A 19,255-nucleotide genomic window follows, 5' to 3' on the forward strand; every position below is an offset into this window, starting at 1 on the left:
GAAAACACGTACAGCATTATTGCTGCCATTGTCGAAACACACAAACCTCAATAGGCCTTTCCGGAAAATCCCAGAAAACCTTGCAACGAGAGGAATTTTGAGGTTTTTTCGGATCTACGCTCGTGCCGGCTCGAACGCGTTGTACATCCTGGTGGCGGCACGATTATATATATATTTTTTTTTATCAAAGGTAGCATAGAACACCCGGAAAAATTAAGTGAACGGAAAAGCTCATCACATTTTCTGTTTTAATTACCTCCTGCCTTCTCTGCATTCCTAAATTATGATATTCGGGCACTTTAAGCGAAACCGGTAGTTGAGTTGATCCCCTAGAACGCCGGCAAAAATGTTTCGGCTGAACCAGTGGGTGAGGATCGCTGAAACAGGCACGTAGCCAGGATTTTGTTCCGGGATGGAGGGAGGGGGGGAGGGGGGGGGGAAGGGGGAGAAGGGGGGGGGAAGGGGGGGGGGCGCCCATGACAAAATACTGTATGTGGGGAAGGGAGGAGAGGAGGTCCCAGCAAAATGAAAGATTTCGGGGGGGGGGGGGGGGGGGGGGGCGCCCATGCCCGCCTTCTCCCTAGCTACGTGCTTGCGCTGAAATGGTGGTTCAAATCTTACTTCTCGTCTGATTTTTCGGAAGCTATTTTTATTGTCAAGAAATCATATAGTATATATATTAACAAAACACCTCTTTTAGAACTTTTAAAGTAAGGACTGACCACAATTCAAGTAAGCTCGAAGAACTTGCACTACTTACAAATGGCGTCCAACCAGCTGGAAGTTCGGAGTTTGCTCACTGGGTGAAGTAAGATTCTGTAGCGATCCAAATCCTCTTTTTATAACACCAATGGTGTTTGAACCAAAGATGTAACCGCTGTTAACAACCTGATAAAAAAAAATATTCGAGCCTAAAAAGTTCAACGTCTTTTATCATGCCATCTCTTATAAAGAAGAATGACCCGGTATCGCTAGCAGGTTGCAAGCTAGCACAATGAAGATTTTCTTTGGGGCGCGCCTTTGAATTCCTTCGTTTTCGTGGTTCTCCACTTGGCAAGATGCGCGCGGTTAATGTTGTTCACCTCCCGCACCCACTTGATCACGGAATGTGCGATATCTACACGGATTGATCGCGCGTGGCATCGAAAATCAACGGAGGCAGACAAAAGAAACACGCAAACACTTCAAGGACAAACGAAGTAGAGGTAGAGAAGGAAATCATATTTATTATATGAGTACGGAAACAGAATGTTTCCGCTTATTTTTTTGTTTATATGTAATATATGCAATGCTGTCAACCAAGAAACTCTAGACTATTGTTTCTGGGCTGCCAGAATAAAAGTCAAGAAAACGTATTTTAAAAGGTGTTAACAGATTTCAAATTTGAGCTTCGTGGAGGTCTCTGAAGCTCCGTTGTAATGCCGCCACGTTTTGAGTTCCTAAGAAGCAGCTCCAGTTTCGCGGCAGTATGGCTTGCTCGTGGAGTCACGTCGTCTGGAATGTGCCGATTTGGCAGAACATTTCCGAGACTACACCAAAATAAATCGCTGAAATAGTAACCCAAATATTAGGCAAAAATTTTTTTTTTTCTCGAAGTTATCCAAAATACAATTTTTGTCCTCATCGTGTTTTTCAATCTGGAAGTCTACAGGCAACAACGAAAAAGTGACGTCAGTGGAAGTGCAGGGGTTCACTCTTTGGACTGTAGAATTTGTTCCCAACTGATTACAAGCAGTTTCATGGTGTCAAGTGAATGCTTTGGAAGCTCGCTTCAGCAGCCGCGCAGCAGCCCGAAACAAATGCTCGGCATTGTTCCTATTTTAGACCGCCAGCTCGACTGGCGAGTCTGCCTACCACTGACGTCACGGCACTGAAAAGAGCGTTTATATTTGAATGTTGGTTTTGGCCAGGGTTGGGCAGTATCGCGATACAAATGTATCGCGATAGTATTTCAGAAATACATTTCGTATCTGTATTTCTGTATCGCGATACACTTCTTTCACCAGTACCTGTATTCCTGTATCGAAATACATTCGGAATGTTTCTTTGTATCGCGATATAATCAGGATGAAATGTATTCCGTTACATTTCTTGAGAAATACTACCCCCCCCCCCCCCCACCCCCCCGAAAAAAAAAAAAAAAAAGTCCGAACGCATTTCTTTTTTTTTTACTTCTGAGGGCACCAGAGTCAAGGAAAGGATGGGGCATTGTTACTATGCTGACCAAGGTTAATTTTGATTCTGAAAACTATTTTTCTATGCGTCCTCTCTTCCTCTCTTCTGAAAAGTGTTGCGTAGTCGGGGACTCGAACCAGGTGGCGTGCCAGGAGTGGAGTCAGAGCATCTTCTGCCGCAGGTCCTTAGGTAGGGATTTCTTGAGTTATTGTTTGCTGGCATTCAATGCCCGCTGCCAACCGTCTCTCTCGCCTTAGCGTACAGAGTACACCCAGCCGGCAAAGCTAAGTCTCATTCCGTTGCAGCACGAGCATGGCGGTGATTGACTTGAAAAAGTAGGAAGACTCACGCTGTGAAGTTCAACACATATTCGAATGCATCTGCGGCTGCGCCCGTAACATTGCACGGCTCAAGGGTACGTCATCAGCTGACGTGAACGTGACCCGCTGCTCTAATGATCCGAAACCCAGAAGAAGGCCAGAAGTGGCCTCGCTGTGCCATCCTAGACTACCTACTCTCGCGACTCGTCTCGAGACCGCTGTTTTTCGGACAGCTCGCACCTGTGCCGGCAATATCAGCTCGCAATTCACGAGGCTTCTGTTTGGATTATGCTAGGCAAAGCTTGAGGACTGCAATCCGTGCGTCGGTAGCGGAGGGTCGGTAGTAAGGACCTTCAGAACCGGGATGCTACCGTATCGTTTTTTCAACCGTAACAGAAGATAAGACATGTATTCCAAGATGCTTCAGGTGGTCCACTATTCTCAAAAATTACAAATGACACTGCAAGCACGATCTTCAACTAGGTAACCTACAACGAAAGTACGTATTGTCCTTTCATACAGCAGCGTGGTAAAGTTTCATGGTCAAGGCCACACCTACAGATAAAGAATATTAGTTCATTCCACCGTGACATCATGTGATAAATGTTGACAGGATTCTCTCGCCAGACAGACAGGATGTCATGGAAGGGACCGCGGTCAGCCCTTGATCAAACGTTTTTTTGGGCCCATTGAAGACTCCCTGTCGTCCGAAACCACTACCTTCAAGGCAAAGTTCCGAGCCTACAGGAAAGTAATTTCGGGATCAAAAACATCCACTTCAAGCTTCATCTCAGTTGGCGTCTAAAAAAAAAAAAAAAATTGGAAAAAGTATTGCACTATTAGTATTTCTGTTATTTGTATTTCTGCCCTCCCTAAAATGTATTCCTGTATTTGTATTTCCAAATACATTTTGCCTCTTTTTAAAATGTATTTCCGATACGTATCGCGGTACATTTTTACAGATGTATCTTAGTATCAGTATTTTAGCTACTATTTTAATGTATCCCAGTATTTGTATTTCCAAATACATTTTTGAGTATTTCTGCCCAACCCTGGTTTTGGCATCATTTTCATGTGTCGATTTCACAATAACTATTCTAAGTTTCGCGATACTAAACAGCCTACTCGAAAGGGCAAAGGCAGGGGACTCATAAATTTAGTTAGTTGGGGCATTTAAAAAAGATCGCCAGAGTAACCTTTTAATGACTTTACTGCTTTAAACATGTTAAAGCTTGCACAGTGCTTCCGCAACCTGCATTCCACAGTATCAAGATAAGCGTTTTCTGTAGGCGATAGGCAGGAGCTTGATCTGAGGATGCAAGTACCTCTGCCAAGCGATCCCCCCCCTCCCCCCCCCCCCCCCCCCCGCATTCATGGATGCGCTGTGAATAACGCGCTGAAATATGGCACTCAGTGAATACCTTATATGCACAACTTGCAGATGTTGCCATTGCTGCGTACTGACGGTTATTTCTTCTTGCTGGTTCCTTCTGGCTAATATATTTATGCGGTTTGAAACCAACGCGATTAACTTTATGCTCGTAGCACAAAAAATACAGGCATGGCTGCGAATGACGTGGCGCGCATGCTATGTTTAGGCCATATGGCGTAGAGTTCTCGGATATTACGACCAGGCGAAATTGTTCCGTGTTGACACCGCCAAGCGGCAACGGTCGCAACTACAGTACCCTTGGCCCAGCAGGAACTTTTGACGTCAAAAGCGCGTCACGCATTGCGCTTCTCGCTGGCCGACTTCGAAGCAAGAAGTAGAGAGCTCATGTTCACGTCACTTTGTTTCCGTACCCTCTTAAACTAATATGGTAGATGTGGAGATTTTTGGCACTGTAGGGCCAGCGCCGTCTATCGATATTGACGCGTGCGTGGCGGAGTAAGCAAAATACTCGGTTCCCACGCGGGTGAACAAGGTGTAAACACTGGTCGACACGGTTCTTTCTATTATACTTTTGCGCTCTTCTAGAAATTTCCAGCTCATTATCGGTTGCCACCGAGTATTCTGCTTCCGAACATTCATGAACTGACCACGTGTACAAAATCCGCGGATACGGGCTGTTTTGAAACAGCCGCCCTTCTGACGTAAGGTGCGTGGTACCTATAGCATTTAAGTCTGTCGGCACAAGTACACCTAATTAAACGTTTCTTTTCAGTTTTACAATCATCTCAAAGATCACTGTGACAATACAACCATCCTCACTCGGCGGGAAAGCACCTTCCCCGGATTAAGCACCCGACCTCAATATCAAGAGGCGATCATGTCACGCGATCGTCCAACCGACAGCCTCCGAAACAGTGCCCCGTATCGTCCACAAATGGGCCGCAGCACAGCGATGGCAGACCGTAGGAGTGCACTACACATCCCATTATTAGTTTCATTAGGTTTTCACCTAATTTTGTGTACACAAGCTAATCTCAACATACCCAATCGATATCTGTTTCATATACGGGCGAAAATATAATCACTAAGAACGGAGCACAGAAAAACTACATTTTTTGAGTGATCGCCCATATCTATTGGTTTATTTTCATCCGGTATCATGTGCGCAATCTGGAGATTCAAAGCGTTGGACCAGGCTTTTCTCACGTTAAATCGTCCGTGATAATTTTCACCGCGAAGGGGCCAAGTGCAACTGGCCACGTGAGCGGCGCTCCGCCCGTGATAAAAGGCCGTCGCAGCGTAGTCACGGGGACTTGTTCGGTCACGGCGCGGGAGAAAACAGTTAATAAATGACTACGTGCTGTTGAATCAGTGCGTTGTGTCATTCTCCGAGACGGGTCGCAGCAACACCTCCTAGACAGCAAAGCCTGCGCGTTACGTCACATGACGTCACGTCCGGGGGTCCCGCATGGGCGCTGATTGTATGCGAGTGCCATGTCAGATTTCGCCCGTGGGGCTCGTTTCCTATCATAGTCCCACGCGAACGCTGACGCGGCACTCGCATCCAATCAGCGCTCGTGCGGGACCCTCGGACGTGACGCCATGTGACGTAACGCGCGGGCTTTGCCGTCTTAAGGGTGTTGGTAGCAGCAAGGGAGATCATACAACCAACTTGAGGTCACTTGGGGCTGCAGAACGGGGAAGTTTGAAGACATGTCTTATCCGTAGACTATCCTCTATTACTGGGTTTAGATCATAAACGACTCCAGGACAGCTCTTTGATCTTCGCCAGGGCCCGCACGGAAAGACCCACTCTTTGTAGATGGTCGGCCTGATTCGAAGATGCGCAGCACCGTGCTTCTGTGGAGGGCGAGTGCAGGAAATTCCCAGACTAGGTGACGGGTAGGTTGCCGTCTTTCCTGTCCTGCTCATCTTACACATGACGCCTTCCTCTGGGGCCACCAGGCCACCACTAATGTGCCTTGCCGCCGCCATTTTCGCCTTCATGGCCGGGATGACTGCTCTATTTTTTTCGAATTCTTCTGGGTTTTATACGGTCGGATCTGACAATGTTTTCAGAGATGGAGTCGTGTACGTCCAGCGCGATAGGGACACGTGGAGGGCCCCGCGCCTGCCCTTGAAAAATGGCATGCTTTGAGCCCCCCTTTATACGTTTACTTTTTCGCGTGTTTATAACCCTCATAAACGAGCTTTGTTTTTAATAATGCTATTTGTTAGGTCTGATGCACTCCACCCTACGTACACACCGCCCACACCACGCTAAGTGTTCGGCTGTTTCGACAAAAAAAAAAAAAGAACATGATTCCCGTGTTCTACACTACCTATAGCGCGCGACCACGCCCTGTTAGATTTTTTACCCGGACGTACAAAGTTGCCCAAAGAAAACTGTCTGCCGATGTGAACGCTTGGCTCCCTCGTCATCGGGCGTTCCTTAGGGGAATAGACGCCAGTGAAATGGCCATACAAAATACACTGAGGTGCCATTCTACTGGCGTCAATTCCAAAGCATGGTAACGAGATTCCGGAGATCGCATTGTTCACAAACCGGCCCCATAACTGTATCATCAGGTTTTGCGAAGGAGACACTTAAAGAAAACGTCCGCCGTAATATTCTTCAAATTACGCGACGATAAAGATGCCGCTTGGTCAGAGGCGCTGCATGCTAGTATGCTTCGGCCATACTAGTGACAGGAAGCGTGTTTAAACTGAGAAACATTAGTACCCAGCATCGTTGCACAAGGCCTTAAAGGAGACCGTGCAAAAATTTGGGTAGGATTTTTTTTTCTTTTACTACAATAGAAGTTAGTGGGGACACTTCGTGGGTTTTGCGCCGTTGATCGCGCTCCATGCCGACACGGGCCATTTTCGGCACTCCGGCGAAAGATTCGACATTGGCATCACGCCCATGACGTCACGCCACTCGACACTACTCTGATGTCGCGCCGCGCCTCACGTCACCTGTTGCATGGCATCAGCTGCTACCACGACGTGACAATCTAATGTAAGGTTACTTTGCACAGCAGCGCCACACGACTGAATAAGGTCAGGTGACACCATGAGTCACGTGATGTCATGACGTCACGTGTAACTGTGACGTAGCGTGACATTCATTCGTCACGTGACAATACGTTTTCACGTGACACCATGACGGCACGCTGAGATTGGAAACAATAAAAACAAAGCGTTTTCACTAATAGACCCATTTCAAAAGTCATGTTCCGATTATTAGAGAGTTGGAACCAGTGCACAATGGTGGAGCGACTGCATCGAGGAACGTCCAGGTCATTCTATAAGATAGCGAACGTCGGAGCGCTGCCAACACTACAAGCCGACGAGCCAATCAAACAGTGTCGAAATTGCAACGTCACTGCGATCATCCCCTTTTTTAGTGGGTGTGTTTTTCCCAGTGTGGCCGTGATGTTGGGGCTTCAGTCCGCCATTGTGCAGGGATTTCACAGCTGCCAACAAAGGGCTGTATTTCAAAAGGGGTCTATTGTGCCAGACAAGTTCTCGGGGAATAAAACGAAGAAAGCTAGCTAGGTGTTCAGTTCAGTTCAGTTCAGTTTATTGTACCTCAAAGGCATTTCCAATGAAATGCATTACATGAGGGGGGGATCAAATGACATATACAGATGGCAAAAAAGTGATGACAAGGTAAATAATACGAAAACACAAAAAGAAAACAAAAAAACTACAAACTAATCGGACAGATATCAGAACATAACATGTATAAAAAATAATTAACAGATAAACATGTTAAGGAACAACGCTTTTCAGGTGTGCCTTGCATAGTTCACGGAATGTCTTAGGGTTAGATTCACGTACTATGGGTTCAGGAAGGGAATTCCAGTTAGTAACAGCCAGAGAAAATGGGGAATTTTGGAATTTATTAGTTCTGGCGAATAGAGGTTTAATTTTTAGGCTGTGGTCATGACGCAAGGAGATGTGAGCTGATGGGTGAGAGTTGGTGTTTCGAAAATCAGAAGATTAATAGTAACTTTTGTGAAAAAGTACAAGACGAGCAAGTAGTGTTCTTTGAGATAAAGGGCATAGGTCGAGGTTGATTTTTAGTGCAGTTACGCTTGACGTTCGCGAGTAGTCGTGTGTTATAAAGCGTGAGGCCTTGTTTTGCACCGATTCGAGTTTAGTAATGAGATATGATTGATGAGGCCACCAAATAAAGTTGGCGTAGTCCAATTTTGATCGGACGAAAGTTTTTTAGGCAGTTAGTTTAACACAACGGGGAATGGGGAATAGGTTACGTTTTATGTATCCTAGAGATCTGCATGCACTAGCCACTATATTGTCAATATGAGTATTCCAAGTTAGGTCATCAGAAAATGTTACGCCTAAATATTTGTAAGTTGGTACTTTTTCGAGAGGCAGTGTTAGTAAGGTGTAGTTACGTACAATAGGAGATCGCTGACCAGTTCTTGGTTACATTGACCTTCATCTGCCACGTGTTACACCAATGAGACAGAACATTTAGATCCTGCTGTAGTAGTAATGAATCTTCAGGGTTAGAGATGCGACGGTAAATTACGCAATCATCCGCGAAAAGCCTAACAGATGATGTTATCTGGTGAGGAAGATCGTTAATATATATAAGAAATAAAAGCGGACCGAGAACACTGCCCTGGGGGACGCCCGACAGTACAGGCAGGCTTGGTGATCTGGCATGCCCAAGGTGAACAGCTTGCTTACGGTTAGTTAAGAATTCAGCTATCCAGAGTATAAGAGATGGATGGATGTTAAGTTCAGAAAGTTTGTATAGAAGTCGCTGGTGAGGAACCGTGTCAAATGCTTTAGAGAAGTCGATGAAGGTGGCATCAGTGGGTTTAGAGGAGTGAAAATTGTTATGCAAATATGTTACAAACTCAAAAAGCTGGGTTTCGCATGAATATCCCGACCTGAAACCAAGTTGGTTGTTACATATTAATTTATTTTCCGACAAATAGTTCATGATGTGGGAGTAGACGACATGTTCAAAAATTTTGCATGGCACACTTGTCAGCGATATAGGTCTATAATTCAAGTAGTCCTGCTTGTTTCCGGATTTAAAAATAGGTAGAACTCTCCCGAATCTCCAGTTCTCCGGGAGGGTCGCCGAGTCAAGCGATTGTTGAAACAGTCTGCAAAGAAGATAAGATGATATGTGCTTTGTTATTTTGAGAAGTTTAGGGCAAATATTGTCGTCGCCAGGGGCTGAGCTGCGGGAGAGTTTTTCGATTGCATTCAGAATACCATTTCGGTCAAAGACAATAGGTTCACAAGAAATGTTAAGTGGTCTACAGATCAGTTCACAGGGTACTGGTAAGTCTTCTGCGGTAAACACGGACGAAAAATAGTTGTTAAAAACGGTAGCTGATTCAAGGTTTGTTAATACTTCGTTGAGGTCGTTGCTCAGCTTAGGGAGAGAGTCATCCTTCTTTGGACATATTGTTTTCCAAAATTTCCGAGGGTTGGTTAATAATAAATTTAGCAGGTCTTGCTTGAAGTATTTGTTCTTCGCCTTTTTTATGCTATTTTTGAATTCCTTAAAACAGTTCAAGTACTTTGACATATCAGATACAAGGTTGGTTTTTTTAGCTTTAACAAAGAGACGCTTTTTTTATTATTTAATTTTCTGAGTGTATTCGTAAACCAAGGTTAATCAGCATTCGTTTTTAACACAATTTGAGGCACAAATCGAGACATCAACTGCTTAAATTCGTCTTTTAGTAATTTCCAGTTTGACTCCACAGATCTTTCATAAAAATGGTGTTCGTATTCTGAAGCAAACTGCTTAAAAGCCTCGTTTAGGGCACATTCGTTAACCTTGCTGTATACATTGTTGAGTTCAGGACTTATCTTTGAGCCTGCGAACCCACGGGTGCGATATTAGGTGGAGCTACACGTTTGAAACTTGAGTGAGGGATTTTGGAAGTGTTCTTCAGAGCCCACAGGATGGTGTTAGGTTGTGTCCAATAACATTGCATAAGACGTTCAGGCAGCCACACCAACGACAGGGAAAGGTTCATGCATACACATGCAGTTTCGTCCTTTTCTGTATTTCAAGCTTGGGAGCACGATTTTCGAAGTGTATTTCAATTGCCACGAGGCAGTCCTAGTTTACGCCCAATAAAATCGTCTAACAGGTTCACGAAACGCTTTCTACCTAATACATCCTCATTGATTGCAAAACGCTATAAAAATTTCGTCCGGTGAGTTACTCGGTATAATACGAGACGTCTATGCGGACTCTATGGTGCGCGCTAGCACCTTTATCGTTTATTCAGTCCATCTGTTCCGAAATGAGACCTTAGCTGCTCCGACGCACGATGAAACATTGCGACAGCTGCACCTCAGCTGTCGCAGTGTTCCATCTTACGGGTAGCGTAAGTGTTTACCAATTTATTGCTTTGTAACCCAACCAAACGCATAAAGTATGCCGTGACGTTGCGGTTTTAGCCCGCCATCGTGCAGGGATTCGACGGCTGCCTACAGAGGGCAGTCTTTCAAAAGCGGTTTATTAAACTCCGAAATATCGATGTCGAAAGGAAACTCGACGTTTCGAAACTAGCTCGGTGTTTTCTCCAAGGGTCACTGAAAGCACGCGGAGTAGTGACAGCTTCTAACCTCGTCGTCTTCAAAATGTAAAATAAAAAAAAGTAAAAAATCGTTTTCGTCAAATGTTTTTCGAGATTTCGTTGGAGTTCACTGGCATGCTGGGAGTGGTTGTGCGGAAAAGAGTACGTTGGCCCGATGTAGAATTCCTTTAGTTTGCGATTCGAAAGCAAGAAACACGTGGAGAGATTTTCACATATTAAAGCGATAGGTATAAGGAGCTCGTGTCACAAAAAAGCCGGCGTGTGCGGCGAAAATCGCGATCGGTGTCACAGCCACGTAACGAGGCGCGGGAAGTTTAAACGACCCACAACGCTCACATCAAACGTGATGTCACGCGGGGAATGAAGGTGAATATTTCATGACATGTAATGCCAATGAAAGTTCGCTGCTTGTCTCAAATGATTTCACTTTATAAAGTCATTAATTTCCCTTAAATGGAAATTTCAAGAAATCTAGGCGGAGGCGGGATTCGAACCTACGACCCTTCCGTTGCGAGCCGAACACGCTACCCACTGGGCCACCCGCACACTTTTTTTTTTTTTTTTGTAATTTTTCCGTTTAGACAAATTCATAAAGCACACTGCCATTTAATCCCGCACAAGTTGTTTTAAAGCAAATCAGCCACTTAGCGGCGGGTGGCAGTGCATTAAAATCTTTTTAACCACACAAAATCATCTGGTGTTGGCAACCAACTACGGCGTTTACAGAGTGCACTGTATACCTCGCGAATATATGCCACACCTCTAATTAAATTTTCACTTACTGCTTTGATATTCGCATCAGCATTACTAACACTCATTCTTGTCCTCCACAGACTGGAGGTCGAGAAGCATAAACATATCGTAAGAGACTCCTCTCTCGTTTTCCAAGGGGAAAAACGGATGCCTTGCGCAGCTAAAGGTAGATAAGTCTTCAGCGTGCGCTGAAGAATATCCCAATAGAACACCGCGTCCAAACACTCAATAAATACGTGCTCTATCGACTCGAGTCTTTTGCAGAGGTATCAAAGGGAACATGATTGTAAACCTGAGACTGGGACAGAAAGCCCCAGTCTCAGGTTTACAATCATGTTCAACTTACACCAGCTCGCCTGCACTCTGACTATTTTTTCGTATAAAAGGGCCCTGCAATCCTATTTAAGCGTCTACCTTTTTTGCGGTTTCCACGTTTCTTGTTGTTCGGGCAACCCAGCGGGCACGGAGAGAGTAGCTAAATATCAGTGCGTCATATTTGAACAGGACGACGCGGAAACCTCCTTCTCCTACGGTGGCGCCCCGTCGCGTCGAACGCGCGCGGCATGTGACGAACTCGTGACGTTGTTGGTCCTGACGTCAGCCGAGGAGAGAGAGCTGCCCCGTACGCGTACAAGCAAACCATATCCCGTACAGCACCTGGCCACGCCCCCTTGTCACGTGACATGACGTCACTTCCGCCAAGATAATTTGGTATGTCGCGTGACATAACGTCACTTCCGCTCTAAAAGCGAAACCTTTTATTTTATTGCTTCGCGAAATGTCACGTGACATGACGTCACTCGCGCTGCTGTGGTAAGGCAAACATGGCGCCCGCCGCCTCTAACACGAAGCCTACGCGGTCGATGCAGTCGCGGCTGAAGCCTGAAACGCTTGAAACAGGAAGCCTACGTGTTCAACGCAGTCGCGGATGAGACGTTGTGAACGCGGTGCCGCGAGGGACTGAACACTTGTTGACGCAACTATATGTGACGCCCGCAGTGTGCGACGTCCCGCATCGTGCTTCTGCAGGAGTGCTTAAAGGGCGCAAGTACTTTTATTAGCGTTCCCAACTCATCGCTTGATAAGAGCGAAGCTACCAACGCCTACCGCTGGTATCCGAAGTCGAGCGTTCCCTCGCTGTCGCCGCTGGTGTAGACTTTATTCTTGCTGAGCAGGTTCGTCGCCGACGGGGTGGATGTGACCATGGCACGCATGATCGCTTGCCTTTTTCGATACGAAAATATGCTCCGTCGTCACGAACGCTTACGCTAACCCACAAGCTCAATTTGAAGTATTGCTAGGATTTTTATCTCGCCTGTACGTTGTCATCGCATCACGGTTACTCGCGGCGACGCAGATCTTTGTCCTTGCCTTCTAGCGGTGCCGCGGCTCCCTCGTCCCAAAATAAATGCAGCTATGTCTACAACTGCTCGACGCTCGAACCGCAAATTCGGGAAGTGGTGAAGGGATTAGCTGAGTACCGTCGCATCACCGTTACTCGCGGCGACGCAGATCTTTGTCCTTGCCTTCTAGCGGTGCCGCGGCTCCCTCGTCCCAAAATAAATGCAGCTATGTCTACAACTGCTCGACGCTCGAACCGCAAATTCGGGAAGTGGTGAAGGGATTAGCTGAGTACCGTCGCATCACCGTTACTCGCGGCGACGCAGATCTTTGTCCTTGCCTTCTAGCGGTGCCGCGGCTCCCTCGTCCCAAAATAAATGCAGCTATGTCTACAACTGCTCGACGCTCGAACCGCAAATTCGGGAAGTGGTGAAGGGATTAGCTGAGTACCGTCGCATCACCGTTACTCGCGGCGACGCAGATCTTTGTCCTTGCCTTCTAGCGGTGCCGCGGCTCCCTCGTCCCAAAATAAATGCAGCTATGTCTACAACTGCTCGACGCTCGAACCGCAAATTCGGGAAGTGGTGAAGGGATTAGCTGAGTACCGTCGCATCACCGTTACTCGCGGCGACGCAGATCTTTGTCCTTGCCTTCTAGCGGTGCCGCGGCTCCCTCGTCCCAAAATAAATGCAGCTATGTCTACAACTGCTCGACGCTCGAACCGCAAATTCGGGAAGTGGTGAAGGGATTAGCTGAGTACCGTCGCATCACCGTTACTCGCGGCGACGCAGATCTTTGTCCTTGCCTTCTAGCGGTGCCGCGGCTCCCTCGTCCCAAAATAAATGCAGCTATGTCTACAACTGCTCGACGCTCGAACCGCAAATTCGGGAAGTGGTGAAGGGATTAGCTGAGTACCGTCGCATCACCGTTACTCGCGGCGACGCAGATCTTTGTCCTTGCCTTCTAGCGGTGCCGCGGCTCCCTCGTCCCAAAATAAATGCAGCTATGTCTACAACTGCTCGACGCTCGAACCGCAAATTCGGGAAGTGGTGAAGGGATTAGCTGAGTACCGTCGCATCACCGTTACTCGCGGCGACGCAGATCTTTGTCCTTGCCTTCTAGCGGTGCCGCGGCTCCCTCGTCCCAAAATAAATGCAGCTATGTCTACAACTGCTCGACGCTCGAACCGCAAATTCGGGAAGTGGTGAAGGGATTAGCTGAGTACCGTCGCATCACCGTTACTCGCGGCGACGCAGATCTTTGTCCTTGCCTTCTAGCGGTGCCGCGGCTCCCTCGTCCCAAAATAAATGCAGCTATGTCTACAACTGCTCGACGCTCGAACCGCAAATTCGGGAAGTGGTGAAGGGATTAGCTGAGTACCGTCGCATCACCGTTACTCGCGGCGACGCAGATCTTTGTCCTTGCCTTCTAGCGGTGCCGCGGCTCCCTCGTCCCAAAATAAATGCAGCTATGTCTACAACTGCTCGACGCTCGAACCGCAAATTCGGGAAGTGGTGAAGGGATTAGCTGAGTACCGTCGCATCACCGTTACTCGCGGCGACGCAGATCTTTGTCCTTGCCTTCTAGCGGTGCCGCGGCTCCCTCGTCCCAAAATAAATGCAGCTATGTCTACAACTGCTCGACGCTCGAACCGCAAATTCGGGAAGTGGTGAAGGGATTAGCTGAGTACCGTCGCATCACCGTTACTCGCGGCGACGCAGATCTTTGTCCTTGCCTTCTAGCGGTGCCGCGGCTCCCTCGTCCCAAAATAAATGCAGCTATGTCTACAACTGCTCGACGCTCGAACCGCAAATTCGGGAAGTGGTGAAGGGATTAGCTGAGTACCGTCGCATCACCGTTACTCGCGGCGACGCAGATCTTTGTCCTTGCCTTCTAGCGGTGCCGCGGCTCCCTCGTCCCAAAATAAATGCAGCTATGTCTACAACTGCTCGACGCTCGAACCGCAAATTCGGGAAGTGGTGAAGGGATTAGCTGAGTACCGTCGCATCACCGTTACTCGCGGCGACGCAGATCTTTGTCCTTGCCTTCTAGCGGTGCCGCGGCTCCCTCGTCCCAAAATAAATGCAGCTATGTCTACAACTGCTCGACGCTCGAACCGCAAATTCGGGAAGTGGTGAAGGGATTAGCTGAGTACCGTCGCATCACCGTTACTCGCGGCGACGCAGATCTTTGTCCTTGCCTTCTAGCGGTGCCGCGGCTCCCTCGTCCCAAAATAAATGCAGCTATGTCTACAACTGCTCGACGCTCGAACCGCAAATTCGGGAAGTGGTGAAGGGATTAGCTGAGTACCGTCGCATCACCGTTACTCGCGGCGACGCAGATCTTTGTCCTTGCCTTCTAGCGGTGCCGCGGCTCCCTCGTCCCAAAATAAATGCAGCTATGTCTACAACTGCTCGACGCTCGAACCGCAAATTCGGGAAGTGGTGAAGGGATTAGCTGAGTACCGTCGCATCACCGTTACTCGCGGCGATGCAGATCTTTGTCCTTGCCTTCTAGCGGTGCCGCGGCTCCCTCGTCCCAAAATAAATGCAGCTATGTCTACAACTGCTCGACGCTCGAACCGCAAATTCGGGAAGTGGTGAAGGGATTAGCTGAGTACCGTCGCATCACCGTTACTCGCGGCGACGCAGATCTTTGTCCTTGCCTTCTAGCGGTGCCGCGGCTCCCTCGTCCCAAAATAAATGCAGCTATGTCTACAACTGCTCGACGCTCGAACCGCAAATTCGGGAAGTGGTGAAGGGATTAGCTGAGTACCGTCGCATCACCGTTACTCGCGGCGACGCAGATCTTTGTCCTTGCCTTCTAGCGGTGCCGCGGCTCCCTCGTCCCAAAATAAATGCAGCTATGTCTACAACTGCTCGACGCTCGAACCGCAAATTCGGGAAGTGGTGAAGGGATTAGCTGAGTACCGTCGCATCACCGTTACTCGCGGCGACGCAGATCTTTGTCCTTGCCTTCTAGCGGTGCCGCGGCTCCCTCGTCCCAAAATAAATGCAGCTATGTCTACAACTGCTCGACGCTCGAACCGCAAATTCGGGAAGTGGTGAAGGGATTAGCTGAGTACCGTCGCATCACCGTTACTCGCGGCGATGCAGATCTTTGTCCTTGCCTTCTAGCGGTGCCGCGGCTCCCTCGTCCCAAAATAAATGCAGCTATGTCTACAACTGCTCGACGCTCGAACCGCGAATTCGGGAAGTGGTGAAGGGATTAGCTGAGTACCGTCGCATCACCGTTACTCGCGGCGACGCAGATCTTTGTCCTTGCCTTCTAGCGGTGCCGCGGCTCCCTCGTCCCAAAATAAATGCAGCTATGTCTACAACTGCTCGACGCTCGAACCGCAAATTCGGGAAGTGGTGAAGGGATTAGCTGAGTACCGTCGCATCACCGTTACTCGCGGCGACGCAGATCTTTGTCCTTGCCTTCTAGCGGTGCCGCGGCTCCCTCGTCCCAAAATAAATGCAGCTATGTCTACAACTGCTCGACGCTCGAACCGCAAATTCGGGAAGTGGTGAAGGGATTAGCTGAGTACCGTCGCATCACCGTTACTCGCGGCGACGCAGATCTTTGTCCTTGCCTTCTAGCGGTGCCGCGGCTCCCTCGTCCCAAAATAAATGCAGCTATGTCTACAACTGCTCGACGCTCGAACCGCAAATTCGGGAAGTGGTGAAGGGATTAGCTGAGTACCGTCGCATCACCGTTACTCGCGGCGATGCAGATCTTTGTCCTTGCCTTCTAGCGGTGCCGCGGCTCCCTCGTCCCAAAATAAATGCAGCTATGTCTACAACTGCTCGACGCTCGAACCGCAAATTCGGGAAGTGGTGAAGGGATTAGCTGAGTACCGTCGCATCACCGTTACTCGCGGCGACGCAGATCTTTGTCCTTGCCTTCTAGCGGTGCCGCGGCTCCCTCGTCCCAAAATAAATGCAGCTATGTCTACAACTGCTCGACGCTCGAACCGCACATTCGGGAAGTGGTGAAGGGATTAGCTGAGTACCGTCGCATCACCGTTACTCGCGGCGACGCAGATCTTTGTCCTTGCCTTCTAGCGGTGCCGCGGCTCCCTCGTCCCAAAATAAATGCAGCTATGTCTACAACTGCTCGACGCTCGAACCGCAAATTCGGGAAGTGGTGAAGGGATTAGCTGAGTACCGTCGCATCACCGTTACTCGCGGCGATGCAGATCTTTGTCCTTGCCTTCTAGCGGTGCCGCGGCTCCCTCGTCCCAAAATAAATGCAGCTATGTCTACAACTGCTCGACGCTCGAACCGCAAATTCGGGAAGTGGTGAAGGGATTAGCTGAGTACCGTCGCATCACCGTTACTCGCGGCGACGCAGATCTTTGTCCTTGCCTTCTAGCGGTGCCGCGGCTCCGTCGTCCCAAAATAAATGCAGCTATGTCTACAACTGCTCGACGCTCGAACCGCAAATTCGGGAAGTGGTGAAGGGATTAGCTGAGTACCGTCGCATCACCGTTACTCGCGGCGACGCAGATCTTTGTCCTTGCCTTCTAGCGGTGCCGCGGCTCCCTCGTCCCAAAATAAATGCAGCTATGTCTACAACTGCTCGACGCTCGAACCGCAAATTCGGGAAGTGGTGAAGGGATTAGCTGAGTACCGTCGCATCACCGTTACTCGCGGCGACGCAGATCTTTGTCCTTGCCTTCTAGCGGTGCCGCGGCTCCCTCGTCCCAAAATAAATGCAGCTATGTCTACAACTGCTCGACGCTCGAACCGCAAATTCGGGAAGTGGTGAAGGGATTAGCTGAGTACCGTCGCATCACCGTTACTCGCGGCGACGCAGATCTTTGTCCTTGCCTTCTAGCGGTGCCGCGGCTCCCTCGTCCCAAAATAAATGCAGCTATGTCTACAACTGCTCGACGCTCGAACCGCAAATTCGGGAAGTGGTGAAGGGATTAGCTGAGTACCGTCGCATCACCGTTACTCGCGGCGACGCAGATCTTTGTCCTTGCCTTCTAGCGGTGCCGCGGCTCCCTCGTCCCAAAATAAATGCAGCTATGTCTACAACTGCTCGACGCTCGAACCGCAAATTCGGGAAGTGGTGAAGGGATTAGCTGAGTACCGTCGCATCACCGTTACTCGCGGCGACGCAGATCTTTGTCCTTGCCTTCTAGCGGTGCCGCGGCTCCCTCGTCCCAAAATAAATGCAGCTATGTCTACAACTGCTCGACGCTCGAACCGCAAATTCGGGAAGTGGTGAAGGGATTAGCTGAGTACCGTCGCATCACCGTTACTCGCGGCGACGCAGATCTTTGTCCTTGCCTTCTAGCGGTGCCGCGGCTCCCTCGTCCCAAAATAAATGCAGCTATGTCTACAACTGCTCGACGCTCGAACCGCAAATTCGGGAAGTGGTGAAGGGATTAGCTGAGTACCGTCGCATCACCGTTACTCGCGGCGATGCAGATCTTTGTCCTTGCCTTCTAGCGGTGCCGCGGCTCCCTCGTCCCAAAATAAATGCAGCTATGTCTACAACTGCTCGACGCTCGAACCGCAAATTCGGGAAGTGGTGAAGGGATTAGCTGAGTACCGTCGCATCACCGTTACTCGCGGCGACGCAGATCTTTGTCCTTGCCTTCTAGCGGTGCCGCGGCTCCCTCGTCCCAAAATAAATGCAGCTATGTCTACAACTGCTCGACGCTCGAACCGCAAATTCGGGAAGTGGTGAAGGGATTAGCTGAGTACCGTCGCATCACCGTTACTCGCGGCGACGCAGATCTTTGTCCTTGCCTTCTAGCGGTGCCGCGGCTCCCTCGTCCCAAAATAAATGCAGCTATGTCTACAACTGCTCGACGCTCGAACCGCAAATTCGGGAAGTGGTGAAGGGATTAGCTGAGTACCGTCGCATCACCGTTACTCGCGGCGATGCAGATCTTTGTCCTTGCCTTCTAGCGGTGCCGCGGCTCCCTCGTCCCAAAATAAATGCAGCTATGTCTACAACTGCTCGACGCTCGAACCGCAAATTCGGGAAGTGGTGAAGGGATTAGCTGAGTACCGTCGCATCACCGTTACTCGCGGCGACGCAGATCTTTGTCCTTGCCTTCTAGCGGTGCCGCGGCTCCCTCGTCCCAAAATAAATGCAGCTATGTCTACAACTGCTCGACGCTCGAACCGCAAATTCGGGAAGTGGTGAAGGGATTAGCTGAGTACCGTCGCATCACCGTTACTCGCGGCGACGCAGATCTTTGTCCTTGCCTTCTAGCGGTGCCGCGGCTCCCTCGTCCCAAAATAAATGCAGCTATGTCTACAACTGCTCGACGCTCGAACCGCAAATTCGGGAAGTGGTGAAGGGATTAGCTGAGTACCGTCGCATCACCGTTACTCGCGGCGACGCAGATCTTTGTCCTTGCCTTCTAGCGGTGCCGCGGCTCCCTCGTCCCAAAATAAATGCAGCTATGTCTACAACTGCTCGACGCTCGAACCGCAAATTCGGGAAGTGGTGAAGGGATTAGCTGAGTACCGTCGCATCACCGTTACTCGCGGCGATGCAGATCTTTGTCCTTGCCTTCTAGCGGTGCCGCGGCTCCCTCGTCCCAAAATAAATGCAGCTATGTCTACAACTGCTCGACGCTCGAACCGCAAATTCGGGAAGTGGTGAAGGGATTAGCTGAGTACCGTCGCATCACC

The sequence above is a fragment of the Ixodes scapularis genome, unplaced genomic scaffold (assembly GCF_016920785.2).
Source record: "Ixodes scapularis isolate PalLabHiFi unplaced genomic scaffold, ASM1692078v2 PGA_scaffold8__174_contigs__length_109621045, whole genome shotgun sequence".
NCBI lineage: Eukaryota > Metazoa > Arthropoda > Arachnida > Ixodida > Ixodidae > Ixodes > Ixodes scapularis.